Genomic DNA, 13,354 nt, shown 5'->3' on the forward strand with positions numbered 1-13,354 from the left:
GTGATGTTCCAGCGTGGATAACCTATGGAATCTGTGGGAATGCAGAGATTATTTTACATCCAGGTTGCTCAAATCCCGCGTTCTGGGGTCTCACCTCCACGCAAATATTCTGGTTTTGCAGAGAGTTTGCTCCCTGTAATCTCATTGTGGGTTTTCAGTCGTGTCGCCGTGGCTCTGCGATCAACCTACAGGTCAATGTTTGTACGGAGGAATAAAAATATCCAGGTGCTGGGTGCTGGGGTCGGGTTCTCCGGGACGCGTCCTGCTCCTCTTGTGGGCAGTTCCAGGGATGAGAGAACGGGAAGGGAAATACTCGGAGAAGAGGGAAAATGCAGAGCCTGGTTCAAAATGCTGGAATCCTGGCATGGGTTGGGTTGGAGATCATTCCATTCCATCCAGGGACACTTCCCACTGTCCCAGGCCTTGGACACTTCAAGGGGTCCAAGGGCAGCCGCAGTTTCCCTGGGAAATCCATTCCAGGGAGGAATTCCTTCCCAACATTTCTTCCTAACACCAAATCCAACCCAACTTACCTTGGAATTTCTCCCCTGGCTTCCCCTTGCTGTGTCACTGGGGCAGTTGTTGGTTTGGTTTGGAAAGTTCCTCCTGAGGAAGGAGCCCAAATAAGCCAAGGAAGAGGAATGGGAGTTGGGAAGCGTTCATTGATTTTGCCAAATTTACAAGTGAAGGGAAGAGGAGAGACCTCGTGCGTTAATTATGGATGAAATCAAGGCCCAAAGGGCCCAGGAAGTTCTGGGGAAAATGCATTTCCTTTGGAGAAAGGAGAACGCCGTTTCTGTGGCCGCGAGAGAACAGAGAGAATTTCAGCTCTAGGAACTGAAACGAGCTCTGAGGAGCCCCGGAATCCCCCCAGGGGAAGTGCTCAGGGATGGGGTCCGGGACAGATCACAGCCGTGGGATCCAAAATTTCACGTTTCAGGGAAGTTTCGGGTGATTCAAAGCGCGCAGCTCGAAGGGAGCCTTGGCAGGGTGTGGGTTTGTGAAGGAAGGGATGAAGTTATCCCCAAAAAATTCACTTCGCCCGTGCCCAGGTGAAAACAAAGCCTGTGCTGGCCTGGCTGGAGTCAGACTGAGCCCGGCTAAACCAGGCCTGGGTAAGCTCCTGGTTGCTGTCCAGAGCCCTCATGAATTCCTGGTTGAAATGTCTTCAGGGATTTCTTTGCTCTGGAATAAATGTTTTTGGGCTTCTCCAGAGCTTCTCCCTGCTCTGTCCCGTCATCCCAAAGGAGATTTTTAATCGGATCTTCACCCTGGCCTAGGGGAAGGTGTCCTGCCCGTGGCAGGGCTTGGATCAGAGGAACTTTCAGGTTCCCTTCCAAACCATTCCATGATTCCGTGGATGTCCTTTAGCTTCCACGTTCTCCCCCAGGTCCAGGGGAGGAGCTGGTGGCTTCCCTCCCCTCGTGGGCAATGCGGGGCCCCGGTCACTGCGGCTTTTGGGGTGCAGAGGGGAGGGCTCTGCTCTGGGCTGAGGGGTGGGAACGGCGTTTGGGACACATTTTGGGGAACTGGGATTGCACCAGCACAGCAGTTCCTGCTGGAGAAATGTGGGAATTTGGCGTTGTCCACGGGGGTGCCTCCAAAGTCCGGCCTGATCCCTGCTGAACTCTGGCAGCGGGGAGCAGAAACTCTGTCCTGATAGCAAGTGGTGGGGCCAAATCCCGGGATTTGTGGCAGCTCAGGAATCTCGGAGAGGTGCTCCAGAGCTCCCAGATAGCGGCTGGAGTGACAGGTCCTGCTGGAACAGAAACACATTTATCGGTGCAGTGACAACCACGGGACCAGGAGTCACCCTGACCTTGACTCCCTCAGCTCCCCTGCTGCACGCTGAGATGGTGCACTTGGATGTGAGGCTGGAGGGGTTTTCCATGAGGTGGTACCAGAATCATGGAATTACTGGGCTTGGAGAAGCCCTCTGAGACCACTGAGTCCCCCAGCGCTGCCAAGGCCACCCGAGGCTTTTAAATCCCTCCAGGGATGGGCACTCGCCCCTGCTCTGGGCAGGAAAGGAAGAAATTTTCCCAAATATCCAATCTAAACCTCCTCTGGGACTCCCTGAAGCTGTCGCTGCTCCCTGGGAGCAGAGCCCGATCCCCTCCTCACCCCGTGGACAAATTTCACTCGGATTTTTTCTGTTGACTTCCAAAACACTCAAGGTTTGCTCTGGGAAGGAACACCCTCCAGACCTGTGGGGTTAAACCTTCCAGTCACCCGCTTTCCCCTGGATTTCAGCTGGATCTTAAACCATCGTGGTTTTCCTCGCGGATTAATCCCTCAGCCTCCTATAAATAGGCAGGATTTCCAACAAAGCGACGATTTCTGTGCAGGAGGTAGATTTGAGAGACAGAGCTCCGAAATCTGTAGGCACAGTTTTAGAAAGGAGAGGCCAAATATTTCTCCTGCGCTCACGAGCGCCTGGAGGAAGCACAAAGAGCTGGCTGCGTCTGCAGCAGAGACAATGCCTGCCTGAGAGGGAACCGGGGGAGAAAACGACGGGATTTAATTGGCAGCGTTGGGCTGGCCGGGGAGCCGGGCACGGAGGGATCCCTGGGCAGGAGCAGGGCTGGGATTCAGTGACCTTTCCCTTCTCCTCAGGCTCTGTCCTTTCAGCTCGTCCCTGGCTGTGTTTTCCCGCTGCTTTTGAAAGGCGGGAGATAAAGAGGCAGAGGCAGCTCCTGACGGATTTGCATTTCCAGATTTCCATCCGTTATCTGCTCTTCCAGGGAGGGAATCTGGGGAGCCTCACCGGGATGGGAAACTTCTCAGCCGAGTTCGCGGACATCTCTGCCTGTCGTGCACACAGAGCTGGTTTTTCCAGACTATTCCTCCTCCTCCTGCTGCTGCTTCTTGAGGAGGTCTGAGTCCTCTCTGGCTGCAGAGACACTTTGGGATGGGCCTGGATGGAGCAGCAGCTCCCCAGCCTGGCTTTGGTGTCTCCAGTGAGCATCCCCAGGGAGGGGTGACAGCCGGGGATGAGCGGGAACCCCCAGGGTGACTTCCCCTGGGTTCTTGTGACTCCAGGAGGACTTGGAGCTGCTGGAACAACTCCAGAGGAGACCCTGGAGCCGGGCTGGGAGAGCTGGGGGCGCTCACCTGGAGAGGAGAAGCTCCAGGGAGAGCTCCGAGCCCCTGGCAGGGCCTGAAGGGGCTCCAGGAGAGCTGCACAGGGACTGGGGACAAGGGAGGGAGGGACAGGACACAGGGAATGGCTTCCCAGAGGGCAGGGATGCATGGGAGATTGGGATGGAATTCCTGGCTGGGAGTGTGGGAAGGCCTTGGAATAGAATTCCCAGATTTGCTGTGGCTGGCCCTGGATCCCTGGCAGTGTCCCAGGCCAGGTTGGAACACCCTGGGCCAGTGGGAAGTGTCCCTGCCATGGCAGGGGATGGAATCCGATGCTCCCGGAGGCCTTTTCCAGCCTGAACCATCCCAGGATCCTGTGAAGACAAACTCAGCTCTCAGCATTTCTACGAACTTCTGGGGCTTTTCCCACCCTCGCCTCTTAGCAGGCTTAGGAATGCAGATTCCCGTTCTGAAAGCTTGATCAGGATTTCTTTCTTTCCTAACCCTCTTCTGCAGGGGCTAATAACTGGGATCTGGATTTCTCTCAGCTCCAATTCCCTGGCAGATTAGGCAATCTCAGGCACTCAGCGAGCACCACGATGGAAAAGGGGTTTCTTTCTTTCTCTCCAGCAGAAAGGAACGAAATTTAATAAGGGAAATTTGGGCTTCCTGCTGACCTGGAGCTTGTCACGCACAAAGAATCCCAGAAGTTCAGGGAATTGTTGTGTTTAAACGCAGCCTGTGGTTTCCAGCCCTGCCATCCCGAGAGCAGCTCCCCGCTCCTGCTGAGGCAGGCCCCTCCAATTTATCCCCTTGGAAGGTGGCAAGAATGGAAGAGCTTTTCCAGGGGCTGGCAACATCCCCAGCTGTGCTCAAGCTCTTCCGCACAGGAGAAATCCAGGTGGCCCCCGAGTTCCCTTCCCAACGGAGGGCAGGGCAGGTGGATTTGGGGAGTTCCCTCCGCTCCCCCAGCCCAAAGCTCAGCCCAAATTTAATCCTGAGAACTAAACAAAGGGTTTTCCGGTGCTTTTCCTGACTTCAACGCGAGCCTCCTCAAAGGAATCCGGGTGTGATTGAAAACCTTTCCCTCCAAACTGCAATCCCAAAACTTTCATCGTCATCATCCTGTTCCCTCTGCCCTGGAATTCTGGGTTCCGGCAGAGGGATTCGGTGCCCAGATGCCACCAGAGCAGAGCTCTGGGATCAGCCTGGGAAAGTCTTTGCTGCTCACTCGGAGGGCAGACACGGCAAAAAGAAAGATCCCGGAGCTTGGACTTGTGGGATTGTGGAATGGTAGGATGCTAGAATCATGGAATTAGGGAATAACAGAATGATGGAATAATAAAATCATAAATCATGAAATCATGGAATTAGGGAATAATGGAATGGTAGAATGATAGAATCGTGGAATTATGGAATGATGGAATCACAGAATCATGGAATCATGGAATTATGGAATGATAGAATCATGGAATAATGGAATATTAGAGTCATGGAATTAGGGAATGATAGAACAGTGGAATCAGAGAACCCTAGAATAATGGAATTATGGAATAACAGAGTCATGGAATCGCAGAATCCTGGAATAATGGAATTAGGGAATAACAGAATCCTGGGATCACAGAATATCCCGAGCTGGAAGTGACCCAGAGGGCTGAGCCCACCGTTAATCACAGAACACCTTCATTCCCCCGCACTGTGATTTTTTTTTTGTGATTTTTTATTTTTTTAAATGAAGGTCGGAAAATCATTCCCTAAACCTTTGAACTCCAGCGAAAAGAGCCGTTCCATCACCTCTGGGAGCACGCCGAGCGTCCTTCACGGCATTTGCGTTGCCTTGGTTCAGTTTGGCACGGAATCCCAGCGCGGCGTGGGCTGGGAAGAGCCCGAAAAGCCAGGGCCGACCCTGGCTGCCCGTCGGGTTCCAAAACCCCGTGAAGGGTGCGGAGGAAGGCGAACGAAGCCCTGAGAGGTTCAGGAGCGAGGAAAATAAAAAATCATTTTATGGGGTCTGTTCATCATTTCATAGGGTTTGTTCATCGTTTCATAGGGTTTGTTCATCGTTTCATAGGGTTTAATAATCGTTTTATAGGATTTATTCGTCACTTTATAGGATTTATTCATCAGTTTATAGGATTTATTCATCATTTTGTAGGATTTATTCATCACTTTATAGGGTTTAATAATCATTTTATAGGGTTTATTCATCATTTTATAGGATTTATTCATCACTATATAGGGTTTAATAATTTTATTGGATTTATTCATCAGTTTATAGGACTTATTCGTCAGTTTATAGGGTTTAATAATCATTTTATAGGATTTATTCATAATTTTGTAGGATTTATTCGTCAGTTTATAGGGTTTATTAATCATTTGGTAGGATTTATTCATCATTTTGTAGGATTTATTCGTCAGTTTATAGGGTTTAATAATCATTTTGTAGGATTTATTCATCAGTTTATAGAGTTTAATAATTTTATAGGATTTATTCATCAGTTTATAGGATTTATTCATCAGTTTATAGGGTTTAATAATCATTTTATAGGATTTATTCATCATTTTGTAGGATTTATTCTTCAGTTTATAGAGTTTAATAATTTTATAGGATTTATTCATCATTTTATAGGATTTATTCATCACTTTATAGGGTTTAATAATCGGTTTGTAGGGTCTCCTTCTCCGCAGCCCCAGTTACTTGGCTGCTTTTGGTGCTTTTTCTTTTGATGTAAACTCTTATTAGAAGTCTCTTTTTTTTTTATGTAACTCTAAATTCTAGGACAGAAAATGCCTGCGAGCCTTTTCAGAGCAGTTTCTCTCCTTTTTTTAGCTTGTTGTTTTTGTTGTTGTTGGAAGGAAAAGCCTGGGAACAAACGTGTTAATTGTCTCAATCTGGGAATGCTGCAAAAGGAGCTCGGTCGGGAACCGAGCTGTGACACGGAGCTGATGGATTCCTGCCGGGAGCCTCATCCCGCAGATCCGGGCGGTTTTCAGGGATTGTCCCGCTTCTTCCGACCCGCCCGGTGAAATCCGACAGCGTCTCCTCAGCCCGCAGGGAGCACGGCTGGGAAAAATGGGAATTCCTGGGGGAAACGTGGCCGGGGGGAGGCCTCGGGACGCGGCAGGGACGGGGGAAATCGTGTAGGGATAAATCAGATTATCTTTCGCTCTGGGAAATGAAACTCCCAAGTTTATTCATCCTGGTGATGAGGGGGCAAAAAAAACCTGGGAGACAGAGGTTGGGACAACTCCGCAAGCCACTGATGCCCCTGGCTGGGATGAGAGCGCTGCCTTCCCCTCGGCATTCCAGAATCCTGGAATGGTCTGGGTTGGGAATGCCTTTAACGCTCATCCTGCGGGCAGGGAACCCTCCCAGAGCCCGGCGTGCTCCTGCTTTCCCTCAGTGGCCCTTGGGAATGCTGAGAGGCTCCGGCCCGTGCTTGGATCCCCTTCCAAAGGACCATCCCTGAGTCAGGCGCGGGGCTTGGTGGGGAGGGGGCTGCTCCTGACCCGCCCCGGGCTCTCCTGCCCACTGGGACGTGGAACTTCACAGGAGGGAACACGAGGGAAACCAAAGCCCGGAGGCTGCTCGGGGGGAGCAGGTGGGGCTGTGCCACTGCAGCTTTGCCACGGCTTCATTCCCAAAATCAGCTCCTGGGTTTATTCCTGAATCAACTCCTGCGTTTATTCCCAAATCAACTCCTGGGTTTATTCCCAAAATCAGCTCCTGGGTTTATTCCTGAATCAACTCCTGCGTTTATTCCCAAATCAACTCCTGGGTTTATTCCCAAAATCAGCTCCTGGGTTTATTCCCAAATTCAGCTCCTGGGTTTATTCTGAAATCAATTCCTGGGTTTATTCCCAAATTCAGCTCTTGGGTTTATTCCCAAATCAGCTCCTGGGTTTATTCTGAAATCATCTCCTGGGTTTATTCCTGAAATCAATTCCTGAGTTTATTCCCAAAGTCAACTCCTGGGTTTATTCCTGAAATCAATTCCTGGCTTTATTCCCAAAATTAACTCGGTTTCTCCGGGAACTTTCCAGGCAGATCCATCCGGAGCAGGGGGAACTTGGCCCGGCTCTGGAATTGTCCCTGGGATTGCAGTGGGAAGTTTGAAGGCATTTTTTCTGTGCCTCCCTCAGGTATTTTTATTTCCATGTTAATTCCAACTAAACTCGAACAATTCCGGTAAGGAGCAACAACAAAACCAAACCAAATGCTGTGGTGGTTTCCACAGCTCTGAAACTCCATAAAAATTCCCACTTTTCTGATGGAAGATTCCCACCTTTCCTTTCTCTGGCTGTTTGGGTTTGCCTGGGTTGGAGATCAGCAGGAAATTCGGGGTTGTGATACAGACGGCACGTGTGGAATTTGGGATCAGGGCAATTCCCTTCCGTGTCCCTTTGCTTCCCAGGGATCTGCTGGATGCCAGGGATTGGGGGATTCCAGGAAAGGTCCCAGGCTGGGCTCCCACTCACCGGGAGGGAAAGATGCTCAGTGTTCCCTGGAAGCTCCAGGATATTCCAACCTGATGTTTATCCCTGGTTTCTTTCTCAATCCAAAGGGTTAGATTCCTTTATGAAGTCGTTTTTTTATACAGGGAACGTGGTGGGTTGGTGATACAAACTCCTGGAATCATTGCATTGTTCGATGATTACACAGAATCATTGATCATATCAAGCGATTATAGGAATTACATTAATCAGTTCTAGGAATACAAAAAAAAAAACCCCAGAGGACTGGGAAAAGCAAATATGGTTGGAAAAGATGCCCAGGCAGTGGTGGGGGTTCTGTCTCCCCGAGGATGAAACTTTTCCAAGGAAAGCTGCCGAAGAAGCAGATTTGCCCCGTTGGAGGCAGCAGATTCCTGGTGCCTCCCTGGCTGGGGAGGGGTTGGATTTCGGGGCTTTGGGGTTTGGGAGGCCCAGCAGGAGCCAAGCACAGCAGCTGGGATCACTGGGATTGTTCCTGGGACTCAGGGAACCGGGAGAGGAGCTGCCTTGGACACCCAGGATATTTCTGGCTTTTGGGAGAGCACGGAATACAACTTGGAGTACTCGAGCTGAGGCTCCCACCAGCGGAGCTGAGGATGAGAGTGGGCGATCCTGGAGGATCCCACAAGGACAGGCAGATCCAGGATCACCCGGCCAGGAGGGATCCAGGCCTGCAGGGGCTGAGGAGGACTCCTGGCGTGCAAAGGTTGGAGAAGTGATAAACAAACACTCGGTTTGCTGCCTGCTGGGGAAGGAGAGGGAGTTGGGAAGGGCTGGACGTGGGTAGAGGGAAAGGTGAAAGGAGGATGAACCCACAAATGCTGGGAATAACATGGGAAATGAAGTGGAAGTCCGGGAAGGACCCTTCGGAGCAGCAGCCTCGGTATCTAGGGCAGCACTGACGTCTTCCCTGGGAAGGCAGAGCAGCTCTCAGGAGCTCGGGGCTGGAAGCAGCAAAGGAGGCAGGAGAGGCCTGGGGGGACCTGCAGGGACTCCCAGGTGAGGCCCCACCTGCAGAGCTGCCCCAGCCCTGGGCTCCAACTGCAGCAGGACCTGGAGCTGCTGGAGAGATTCCAGAGGAATCCCCGGAGCTGCTGCAGGGCTGGAGCCCCTCTGGAGCCGGGCTGGGAGAGCTGGGGGCGCTCACCTGGAGAGGAGAAGCTCCAGGGAGAGCTCCGAGCCCCTGGCAGGAATCCTGATATTCCCTGAGGGTGGCACAGAGGGCCAGAGAGCACAGACAGGTAACTAATAGCTAATTACACAGACAGGTAGCTAATTACACAGGTAGAGCAATTTTAATTGCAATATGGAATCCCAGAATGATTTGGGTTGGGAGGGACGTTAGAAACCATCCTGCTCCACCCCTGCCATGGCAGGGACACTCCCACTGTCCCAGGCTGCTCCAACCCCCGTGTCCAACCTGGCCTGGGACACTGCCAGGGATCCAGGGGCAGCCACAGCAAATCTGGGAATTCTATTCCAGGGCTTCTCCACCCTCCCAGCCAGGAATTCTTTCCCAGTCTCCCATCCAGCCCTGCCCTCTGGCAGTGGGATCCATTCCCTGTGTCCTGTCCCTCCACCCCTTGTCCCCAGTCCCTGTGCAGCTCTCCTGGAGCCCCTTCAGGCCCTGCCAGGGGCTCGGAGCTCTCCCTGGAGCTTCTCCTCTCCAGGTGAGCGCCCCCAGCTCTCCCGGCCTCGACAATCTCTTCCTTTTGGATTTCCTGGATCCCACCCCTGGACCCGTTCCCTTCTGTTTTCCTGATTCCATGACAATTTTCCCCTCTCTCGATGGTTTTAGTGCAGGAGGATTCTCCTCTGCTGCCAGGGCCAGAAGTGTGGGATGGGGAATCATTCCCTGAACCCCCCCGGGGTCAGTTTAAACCGTGCCAATCCCGTGGGATTGGCAGCAAATCCCTCCGGGCCGGAATTCCCTGAATCCCAGCGAAACATTCCCATTCCCTGCATTCCAACAAAACATTTCCCGGGGTTTGTTTTCTGTGGCAGGGCCGCAGCAGCGCCGACCCCGGAGCTGTTCTTTAGCAGCGAGTCCCTGCTGGCTGCTTTTTCCATGCAGCTCACACAGGAGCGGGATATTCTGGGATCGGATCCCGGGAACAGCCGTGACTCATCAGCCGCAGCAGCGGCCAGGAGATGAGGAGCTATTTATTACGGCTCTTCCAGGCTGCGAATTCTTCCGAGCAGGCAGATTCAGTTCGGAATTATGTAATTATTCCTCCTGGATGATTTCTCTTATTGGTTTGTAATTACAAGAAGCTTCGCGGCGCGCTCCTGGATTTTGAAATGAAATCTTAGGAATGACTTTCATGTGAGGAGAAGGGAGAGACTCGATCTTGCCGTGTTTATGCTTGTTTTGTTCGGCTTTGGCAGGGATGGGTTTGCACAAACTTCTCCTTTTTTTTTTCCTTTTTTTTTTTTTTTTTTTTGGTGAGACTGTTTCACTCATCGTTTACTGGTTTGGAAGTTTATAAACAAACGTTTGGGATGAAATCATCTGGTCTTGGAAACCGGCAGGAGGGGAATTCCACGTGGGAGTTCTCGCTGGGTGGGAGAAGGGCTGGATCCGGAGCTGTTGGAGTTGTCCTTATGCCTCCCAAACGCTGCCTCTTCCTGGCGAGGGATGAGGAGATCCAGGAGTTTTTAGGGAGGTGGTGCTGTCCTTGTTTCCATAAACAGCCGGCACTGCCCGTGCCTGCTCAGCTCATCCCAGGAAAAGCATCCCAGCCACTCCCAGGAGTGAGAGGAAGATTATTGGCAAAACCTTTCCGCTCAGAAAGAGAGGGAAGTGGGTGTGAAAGCCTCTCTGAGGCCGGTGCAAAAGGAGCTGGGGATGCTCCTGGAGCTCTGGAGCAGCATTCCCAACCTGCCGGGTCCCCTTTCAGCCCCGGGGGAAGCACATCCTCCACCCTGATGCTCAGTGGAACCAGGATCCTGCTCCGTGGCTTTTAGGAGAGCGAAAACCAGGGAAGCTCACCGAAGTGCTGGCTCCTGACGGGCTCCACTCGTGCTTTGCTGAGGGGTTGGATAAATGTTTCTTCGTTTTCATCCCCAATAAAAGAGGGAAAAGTCACATCCTTCCATTTATAATCTCAGAGCTGTGCTATAAACTCATCACAGCCTGGGGATTCCTGAAGTCACACGGAGGGTGAGCTGGCAGAGCTTTTGGAAAGCTTTAAATCACATTTCAGTGTCCAGTTATCTCAGGGAAGGCTATTATTTTTACACTGATCGTGGATAATTTGGCTTTAATCTTCATTCCATGCTCTGTGTTTGACTTTGCTGGTCAATTTTTAGCCCTCCCTTAGGAAGAGACGTTTAAAGATGGTTGAGCAACGAGTTTGGAAGGAGAGATTAATTCCAAATCTGCAGGCGGTGATGGAATGGGTCTGTCTCAGGTGCATCATTCGAGCTCCTCTTGGCTGTTTCAAATTAGATTTTATTTTTTTTTTCTTCCCAAGATCATGTAGGATCATGGAGTGGTTTGGGCTGGAAAAGCCCTCTCAGACCATTGAGTCCAACCTTGCCCCACATCCACTGGGATTTTAAATCCCTCCAGGGATGGGGACTCCACCCCTGCCCTGGAAAACCTTTCCATGAAGGAATTTTCCCACTGTCCCAGGTGGATAAGGAATGAACCATCCCATTCCTGATGGTCTCAGAGTCCCTGATCCCCACTCTTGGGTTTTTTTTGGGAACCATTCCCTCTGCAGGTCTCTTCTCCCAGCCGTGGGATCAGTGGCTCAGCTGTGTCCCAGCTCCAGAACCCCCTGGAACATTCCTTGGCCTCGGGGCAAGATCAGGGGGATGGGAACAGGGCAGGCTGAGCCCTGAACAAACTTCACCGGAAAACAAACAAATAAACAAAAAATCCCCAAAACAAAACAAAAAACCACAACAAAACAAACAAACAAACAAAAAAAAACAACCGGGGAAAGATCCTGAAGGCAGCCGGGGGAAGCGCAGGCAGGAATTTCTTATAACTCATCCCTGTGTCAGCTAAAAGGAGAATTCCCAAAAACGTCAGCGCTTCCCGGCTCCGGCGAAAGCCCCGGGGGCGTTGGAGCCGGGTGACATCACAAGGACGGGGAATGAATTCACGGCGAGGCTGACGCCAGGGATAATTCCGGGCTTTGGCGGCCGAGCTGAGCCTTGCAAAGCGGGGCAGGGAAAGGCTGAGCGCGCAGAGGGGCTCGGGGTGTGACTCGGTTTGATCTGGCACTGGTTTGGGGACCAAAATCTTTTGAACGAACCTTTCCTGGTGGCCCCGAGTGAGGAGCAGCAGCGATTCCACGGCTCTGCGTGATCCCAGCTCAGTCCTGGCGCTGGGTAAATCCCCCTGCGAGCACCTCGGCAGGGCCGTGGGACACTGACGTGGGGAGGGACGCTGGATCCCAGCTGTTGGCACTTAGGGACACTCGTGGGGACACAGATTCGCTGGGGCAGGGTGGCACTGAGGGAGATGCTCTATCTGTGTCTCTCCATTTAAGCACATCAAAGAACTCTCTGGAAAATGCGGAGAATAAATATTGGCTGAAGGAATCTTCGGGTCTGTGAGTGAAGGCTTCAGGTGGGGCTGGATTGAGTGTCCCAGTTTCCCTCAGATCACAAAAGGCTGCCGACATTTTTCAGCCATAAAGACATTAAATTGTTTGGAGTGGAGGCTGGAAGAACAAGCTGACCCCCTTTTGCTTTGCTGCATCCAAATTGTGCAGTGTAAGAATTATTCCATTAAACTCTGCCCTCGCTCCTGCTTTACCAGACCAGTTTGACTCCAGGAAAGAAAGCCCAGCTGATGACAGATGGAATCTGATGGGTTTATTTCAGATTAAAAGTGTGAAAAAGTGGATTCTGGCAGGAAACAAACCAAACGTGTTTTCCTGAGGGAACACAGAATACTGTCAAAGCTCTAAGGAATCGTCACCTTCCATGAGATCTGACCTGGCAGGAGAGCAGCTGGGGAGGGTGAATTGGGGGAGGCTGACAAGGGTCAGTTCTTCATCCGGGCTGGGAGGGGCTGCAGGGACCCACAAGCAGGGGGAACATCCCACGGAGTCATGGAATCATCCTGTCCCCCTGTGCCATGGGCAGGGACACCTTCCACCATCCCAGGCTGCTCCAAACCCATCCAGCCTGGCCTTGGGCACTGCCAGGGATCACAGCAAATCTGGGAATTCTATTCCAAGGCCTCCCCAGCCAGCAATTCCATCCCAATCTCCATCTAAATTTACCTTCTTTCAGCTTACAGCCATTCCCTGTGTCCTGTCCCTCCATCCCTTGTCCCCAGTCCCTCTCCAGCTCTCCTGGAGCCCCTTCAGGCCCTGCCAGGGGTTCGGAGCTCTCCCTGGAGCTTCTCCTCTCCAGGTGAGCGCCCCCAGCTCTCCCAGCCTGGCTCCAGAGGGGCTCCAGCCCTGCAGCAGCTCCGGGGATCTTTTTAGAGTTAGAGATGGAGTTTCTGAGTATTGACAAGCCCCTTCAATAAACTGTGGGATTCCATCCTCCCTTCGGAAGAGGTGGAATTTCTCTGATGTGCTGCAGGGCTCCAGGCTCCCAGCTGAGGACAGCGGCAGTCAGGAGTGCCAGCCCAAATCCTGTCTCTCTCTCTCTCTCTCTCTCTGCTTCTCCAAGTTTGTAAATTTGCCAGTCACCTATTTTTATGCAATTTAACATCTTTTCCGTGGCTTCATTTTCTCTCCTGTTGTTAGAGCAGCAAAGGAAAAGCTCTCCTGGGCATGAATGAGGAGCTGTGTAATGGCTTGCA

The 13,354-nt window shown here is 51.8% G+C and overlaps 1 protein-coding gene across 2 annotated transcripts in view; it reads left to right on the plus strand.

Moving 5' to 3' along the window:
* Positions 1-13,354, plus strand: part of PDE4B (phosphodiesterase 4B) — a 157,676-nt gene that overhangs the window by 69,784 nt on the left and 74,538 nt on the right. The gene's annotated exons all lie outside the window — the stretch shown is intronic.

This window comes from Chamaea fasciata, unplaced genomic scaffold, assembly GCF_029207755.1.
Source record: "Chamaea fasciata isolate MVZ Bird 193981 ecotype frontalis unplaced genomic scaffold, bChaFas1.0.hap1 SCAF_10, whole genome shotgun sequence".
Classification (NCBI taxonomy): domain Eukaryota; kingdom Metazoa; phylum Chordata; class Aves; order Passeriformes; family Sylviidae; genus Chamaea; species Chamaea fasciata.